Source organism: Eubalaena glacialis, chromosome 13 (genome assembly GCF_028564815.1).
Source record: "Eubalaena glacialis isolate mEubGla1 chromosome 13, mEubGla1.1.hap2.+ XY, whole genome shotgun sequence".
Taxonomy (NCBI): Eukaryota; Metazoa; Chordata; class Mammalia; order Artiodactyla; family Balaenidae; genus Eubalaena; species Eubalaena glacialis.
The window spans coordinates 26,862,709-26,870,870 of NC_083728.1; positions in this window are offsets into that span (position 1 = coordinate 26,862,709).

Below are 8,162 nucleotides of genomic sequence, written 5' to 3' on the forward strand. Positions count from 1 at the left end.
CTGTCCTCCCCTGTCTGCTGTCCAGGTTCCAGGGTTGCCACCTGAAGTTCCTGTTTGTTTGCTACTACCAGACAGATGCCTAGGGGTCCTGTTGAATTATAAAGCATTAGTCCCCCTACCCCACTACCCTCAAGCCTCTGCTTAGAACTCGTACACAGGTTGCCCTCAGAGCAAAAACCAAAGTCCTGGAGGTAGGGTGAAGGCCATGTTATGTTGTGTGTGTATCACATTTTGCCCTTTCCTTGGTCAACCCAAGGGAAAATGGCCGTGTCAGCACTTATGACTCTGTCATTCTTTTGAAACTGCTTCACAGAATTCCACAGTATGAATGAACTGCAAGTTATTTAACAGTTTATCCTGTTAATGGACAATGAGTGTGTTTGCAACTTTTCCCGATTACAATCCATTACAATTTTTTTTTTTTTTGGCTGAGCTGCACTGCTTGCAGGATCTCAGTTCTTCAACCAGGGACTGAACCTGGGCCCCGGCAGTGAAAGCCCAGAATCCTAACTGCTAGGGCACCAGGGAACTCCCAGATATTTTCAGTTTTAAGAGTTACTGTTAAATTGTCCCAGATGACTATATAACAATTAATTAATTATGTTTATAATTTTCCAACATTTTATTATGAAAACATTCAAGCATTCAGTAAAGTTGAAAGAAATTATGAGGAACACTCTTATACCCACCACCCAACTTACACATCTATCCATTTATTCATCCATCCATCCATCTTATTTTTGAAACATTTCAAAGTAAATAGCAGACATCAATACACTTCCCTTTAAACATTTCAACATGCATATCACTAACTAGAGTTTAATGTTTGTTTACAGTTTTTTTGTCTTCAAGGTAAATTTTACATACAAAGGTACACACAAATCTTAGATGTACATTTGTTAAACCTTCACACACACACACACACACACACACACATATACACACACGCCTGTGTAACCCAAACCCCTGTCAAGATACAGAACATCACCATCACCCTAGAAAGTTCTCTGGTGTCCCTTCCCAGGCAATCCCTGCCCCCACTCCTACAGAGACAATCAGTGTTCTAATACTTTCCATCATGGACTGCCTGTTTTAGAGCTTTATATTTTTTTAAAGAGAAGGAAAAAAAAATACTCCCTGTATACTCACACATTTTTTTTCTCTGTATTTTAGTGGGAGAAAAAAATATCCTACCTCCTCTCCAATCCCTAAAGGAATTTATTTCTTCCTGTACAGATGAGTTCCATTCCTTCTCTGAGTTCCAATAAGCAATTAACTGCTCGTTCTCTGGGATACACATATTTAGGCCTTGAGCTACCTGAGAGCAAGGACCCCATTTACCCACAGTAGGTGCTCTGACTCATTATTATCTTTCTCCCACTCTCAGACAGACCAGCAAGTACCGGGGGCCTTCCCTTATGTTTGGAAGCTCAGGCTTGACTCCTGAGGTGGGGTAAGAAGGTCAGCAGCCTGGGGCTGTGGTCTTAGTCTCCCTTTAACCCACTGAGTGACCTCGTGCAAGGGTCTTCCCCTCTCTGGGCACTTGCTTCCTCCACTGAAAGCAGATGTTAGAGCGTGGAATGGGGCCAAAAACTTTAGTGTCATTCTTGACTCCTTTGTCTCATGCTTCCACACTGGATCTAGCAGGAAATATGACAGTTCTTCCCTCAAATCAGATCCAAAACCTGACCCTCACCATCCTTCCATTGCCACCACCTTGGTACAAGCTAGCAAGCTACCGTGCTCCTCACTAGAAGACTACACCAGCCTCCTTCCTAGGCTCCTGGCTTCCAACTTGCCCCCTGTGTTCTCCTCTGAAGCAGCCAGAAGGGTCTCTGCAACACTTAGGTCAGACCACCCTCTGTCTCTGTTCAAAGCCCTCCCATGACTCCCCATCTCAGGGCAAAAGCCAAAGTGCTTCTGATGGCCCACAAGGGCCCCCATGATCTTGACCCAATCCGACCTTGACTTCACCTTCCATCGTCCTTGCAGCTCTCACTACACTGGCCTCATGGCTTTCCTGGAACACACCAAGCATACTCTGACCTCAGGGCCTTTGCAGTTTCTCTCCCCATGCCTGGAATTCTTCCCCCAGACAGTTGCGTGTCTTATTTTTTCACTTTTATTCAGGTCTTTGCTCAAATGTCACTTTATTAAAGATGACTTCCTTCACCTCCACCATTAACAGAGCAAACCTCCACCTTCCTCCACAAGCACTCCCCACCTCCCTTCCACCTGCCATCATCCAATCTGCTATGTATTCACCTACTTATTATTGTCTGTCTACCCAACTAGGATGTAAGCTCCATGAGGGACAGCTTATTTGTCTGCTTGACTACTGCTATATTTTGTTCTTGATGTACCTAGAACAGGGCCTAGCTCCTAGTAGGTGCTCAGGAAATATTTCTTGATAAGTCAGGAACAGGGGTTTGGGACTTACCTCTAGCACATCTTCTCTAAGGCTTGGATTCCTCCCTTAAAAGGGGTCCCGGGACTTCCCTGGTGGCGCAGTGGTTAAGAATCCGCCTGCCAATGCAGGGGACATGGGTTCGAACCCTGGTCCGGGAAGATCCCACATGCCACGGAGCAACTAAGCCCGTGCGCCACAACTACTGAGCCTGCGCTCCAGAGCCTGCATGCCACAACTACTGAGCCAGCGAGCCACAACTACTGAAGCTCGCTCACCTAGAGCCCGTGCTCCACAACAAGAGAAGCCACCGCAATGTGAAGCCCACGCACCGCAACTAGAGAAAGCCCGCGTGCAGCAACGAAGACCCAATGCAGCCAAAAATAAATAAATAAATAAATGTATTTATTTATTTATTTTTAAAAAAAGGGGGGAGTCCCAATGTTTTCCTCATTCTGAAAATGAGATGGTACATGGATGCCTGTTATAGAGTGCTGCCCACAGGTTGAAGGGGGAGAGGTCCTGTGGCTTAGGGCACTGGCTTCAGACACCTGTGTGACCTCGGGCAGGCCACTCAAGTTCCCTGGCCCTGCTGATCTCTGCTTCAGAAGTTTATTGAGGGTTAAACAAGAAGCCATGTGGAAAGTGTTTAACACAGTGCCTGATACGTAGTAATAATAACAACCATTATTGTTGCTGATGGACTGGAAAGGAAGGATTCTACTTCCTGAGTTTGCTCTGCATCTGGACTCCGCCTCCTCTTTTGTTTCGGGATAAACATAGAGGGGATGGATTCCCCCTTGTCCAGACCTTCCCTGATCTCTTCTGGGCAGGCCCTCTCCCTCCAAGCTGCAGGAAGTCCATATACACAGCATGCCGATAACCCTGCCTGCAGGCTGGGCTTTGGAAAGTGACTGTGAGTTGTGCTGACCTGGGGAGTAGTGGGAGAAGGCTGGGTGACATGCTTAAGACCCCAGGGCTTTCCCCCTGGGTTGTTTAGTTCATATGTTCAAGGCCTGACGACTCGGCTTAACCTCCATTCATCTCTCAGGTCTACTCATGCCTGGCTTCCTCTACCCCTACCCCCACTGAACCTGCTCACAAGCCCTCACTCTCTTCCTAGCATTTATCCCTTTGTAATGTCTTTGAGTGACTCTTCAGATACGGTGTATCTCCTCCATCAGATTGGGAGCTGCACAGGGGCGGAACAGTAGCCTGTCTTGTTCACTGTTGTGTCCCCAGCACCTAGCACAGGGCCTGGCACATAGTAGGTGCTCAATAAGTATTTGCTGTCTGAAGGAGTCGATGGACTCCTCCAGCCTTCAGATAATCAAAATGGTCTAGAAGAGAAAGTTCCCCCGGGGAACTCCTCCAAGGTTACACCCAGGTTGTGTTCACAACACCCAGCAGCAATTTGCATTGCAGTCCTAAATCAGGGCCCAGAGCAGGCATTCACTTTATAATCGTCCTGAGGAGAAAAACAAAGCAGACAATAGGGATCCAAGCCCTCATTTTCTCAGGCAAAGTGAATCCCACCTTGAATTTGAAATAAGGGGTGAGATTCCCAAAAGGTGGAGGCATTATCACCCCCACCCTCAAAACTAGGAACTGCCAAAGGGCCCTTTAAAAAGCAAATTTCTAGAGGGGACGGTGTAAATGTCCATTGGAGCTTAGGCCAAGGATCTTAAACAGGCTTAAACTTTACCCCAGGAATTCCACTTCTCAAATTTGTCTCAAGGAAAAATCTTGAGATTTGGAGATATATTTTTGAACAGACAAGCAAGTACATCACCACATCCCATACAAAAATCAGAGATAGGAACTGTCCTAGGAGTCTAACAATAGAGGTTTGTTTACATTCATTTACATGTATAAGGATTAAAAACTAAAAGTGGAATTGACTCCTCTCCCCTGGCTGCAAACAAGCTCAGAGCCAATTTGAAAACTAATCAGTAATCTCTCCACTGCCCCATGTGTTGGTGAATTTGCTTCCGACCTAGTCCTGATTTACTATCTTTCTTTTTTTTAAATCTTCCTATTTTAAGCATCTCATTTCCTCTGCCCTTAACAGCCTCCCAACAGGGGAGTTTTTGTCTCTAGTTCACTGCTCTGTACCAGCATCTAGCACGATGATGGGTGCATAATAAGTGTTCAATAAAGACGTGTCCCATGAATGGACAAATGTCTCCACAAAGCTGACTTCAAATGTTCTTGGGCATTAGGCAAATCCTCCCCAGATGAAAGGTACTGACCCAGGGAGAATTCCCTGGCGGTCCAGTGGATTAGGATTCGGCGCTTTCACTGCCAGGGTCCTCCGAGTTTGATCCCTGGTCAGGGATCTAAGATCCCGCAAGCCCTGTGGCGTGGCCCAAAAGAAAAAAAAAAAAGAAAAAAAAAAGGTACTGACCCAGCAATTCCATTCTAAGGCCCAGCAACTCCATTCATAAGAGTGCAAGTGTCTGTATATGGAGGAATGTTTCCTCTAACATTGTCTGTAACAGTGCAAACATGGGAAAACCCTCAGTGTCCATCAATAGGGGCCTGGTTAAATCAGATAGGATTCATCCAGACTACACAGCTATTGAAAAGGAAATAGCAAGTCTATAACTGCTGATGTGGAGAGAGCTACAAGACATGCTTCTAAGTGAAAAGGCAAGATGCTAAATAGTGTAAACAGTGTATATATGAGTCCATGGTTCAAAAAAAAAAAAATAACATGGAGAAAGAAGTCTAATAGGCCATTCCAGAGTGATCCTGAGAGCACATTTGGGAGGTTCCAACCTCAGTCCTGCCCCTAACCAGCAAGTGACCTTGATTAGCACCTTTCCTCTCTAAGCCCATCCCCCCTTCTATAAAAACAAGGATGAGTTATGACCTCCTGGCGGGGTTACTGAGAGGATTAAGGAAGAAAATGCATATAAATGCCAGGCACCTCTCTCAGAGTGAGTACTCAAAGATATATTAGTTAAAATAGAAAATCATTTCTCTCGTCACAGGATGGGAACGAAGATCATTTAACTTTTTAAAAAAAAAACCTTTAAAATGTATTCTGCAAATAAATCAAAATTTACAAAAGAGTTGCAAGAATAATACAAAGAATCCCTGTATATTCTTTACCCAGAGTCACCAATTGTTAACATTTGCCATATTTGCACTACCCCTTCCTCATTTTTTTTCTTGAACCATTTTATTCCTCTTTACCTTATACGTTCAGCATATATTTCTTAAGAAAAAAGACATTCTCTTACATAAATCAAGTACAATGATCAAATTCAGGAAATTAAACATTGATACAATATCATATCCAATCTAAAGTCATGTTCAAATTTCATCAGTTGTCCCAATAATGTCTTTTTTTAAAATTGTGGTAAAAAAAAACATATCACATAAAACTTACCATCTTAGCCCTTTCTTTCTTCCTTTCTTTCTTTCTTTCTTGCTTTCTTGCTTTCTTTCTTTCTTTCATTTTTTTTGGCCACGCTGTACAGCTTGTGGGATCTTATTTCCCCAACCAGGGATTGAATCCGGGCCCTAAGAAGTGAAAGTGTGGAGTCCTAACCACTAGACAGCCAGGGAATTCCCTTAGGCATTTCTACGTGTACAGTTCAGTAACGTTAAGGATATTCACATTGCTGTGCCAATAGTATCTTTTATAGCAATTGTTTGCCTCCATCTAGGATCACACATTGCATTTATGTAGTCACCTTATATTTTCGGTTTCTTTTAATCTGGAAAAATTCCTTAGCCTTCCTTTGTTAATGACTTTCATGACATAGGTGTTTTGAAGAGTCTAGGCTAACTGTAATTTTGTGGCTTTTGTTATCTGCTTTTATAATAAAAGAGATAATATTGAAGGTATGATGAGGATAATCACAAATGGAAACATAAAGGTATCCACAGTACTTTTTCCCCTAGTTTTTGGTAGAAAGAGCATCTGGAGTTTGTCCCTCCTGCTAAAATGCAGGATCCCAGCGGTGATGGAGATGTTCTGTATCTCTGTATCAATGTCAATATCCTGGTTGGGAGATTGCACTCTAGCTTTGCAAGATAGGATCTGTGCACAGAGAGAAACTGGGAAAAGGGTACAGTCGTCTCTCTGTATGATTTCTTAAAAGTGTAAGTGTGAATCTACAATTATCTCAGAATAAAAAGTTTAATTTTTTAAAAGATGCCCTTTGGCATTTCAGAGCCTGAAGTGTCAACAATTCTCCCAGGGAGAACCTAGCCCCTTGGTGAAATTCCCAGTGGGAATCCTCCAGCCTGAGAAAGGACTTCTTAATGAACTCCTTTCACTTGCAGGGGTGGGGGGAGGGGGCCTCCTTTGCCCTCTGCAGGGACATTTTAAAGTGAATGAAGGCAGCAAGGTCCCTCATTAAGGCTGAAATGGGAGCTGCTGGGGGCGGGGGTTCTCTAGGAGGCCTGGCCCCAGGTCTGCATTTCCTGCTACAAAGTTATCTCATTAACAGTAATCACCACTCCTTTCTATCTGAGAGTGGATTGTGAAGGACAACATTGGAAAGATAATTTTTATCTACTGTCCTTGTTAGTTGCCAACTTCTTAATAATACAATTGAAAAATTGTAAAGACCTGAATAGGCAACCAATGGGGATTCACTGTAAGCATTATTATATTCTTGCTCAGTAAAATATTATGCCGCATTTTATGATGAGGCTTTTGTAGCATTTATAATTGAAACCAAGAATGTTGTTGTGTGAAATTTTGAGGTTTCTCTTAGAGGACTTGGAATTCTTCTCAGGGCTGAGGAATGTGGGTTAGGAGAGCAGGGTCCTCATCAGGGAAATGAACCTGCCACCGAGTTCCTGTTCAGGCTGAAATGCTAATTTCTGGGTGTTCTCAGATCAATCACGGTCTAGTCTCTCCCTAACTTGAAAGTTTGTCATCCTAGCGCTATTTTGAACCCTGAAAGTCAGAACATGATATCCCTTGACCCTTCTAGGAATTTCTCCTAAAGAAATAATCAGATGTGGAAAATGAATTGTGTACCAGGGTTCTTATTGCCATCTTCTTTTCATAAGATTGAAAAATTGGAATACTATTAATAACAAGCATTTATTGAGCACTTACCGTGGGCCAGTTGCTGTGCTAAGTGTTTTACAAGCATTAACTTATTTCATCTTTTCTAGTAGGTTGTATTATTGTCTCCATTTTTACAAATGAAAAAAGAAATGGAAGCACAGAAAGGTTAGTAATTTGCCCAAGACAACATAATTAGTAAGCAGAGGAGACACGTGTAAATGACAGCAAAAACACAATGTGATAAACATTAAAACAGAAATAATATGAGGGACAAGAGGTAGACAATGCAAAGTATTAACATTATACACAGGGTGTGTTTGGGTGCATAAAATAAAGCCCATCATGTGGTAGGCATTTTAAAACGGTGATTATTTGCACCTCAAACTTGAATGTGATCATGAATCACCCGGGGATCTTGTTTAAAATGCTGGTTTAGGGTAAGTCTAGGAGTCTGCATTTCCACCAAGCTCCTGGGTAATGTCCATGCTGCTGGTCCAAGGACCACACTTTGAGTACCAGAGATTAAATAGCTTGGCAAAGTGGGAGAGCCCCGAATATGTAAAAACCAAACAAATCACAGCGGCCCCTACGACCTGTGATGTGGAAAAAGACTGGAAAACAATACAGTTACTGTCCTACTGCGCTGTTGGGCTGCAGTTTCAAGTGAATTTCTTTCCCTTCCTCTATTTTCTGTCACATTCAATTCCACACATATCT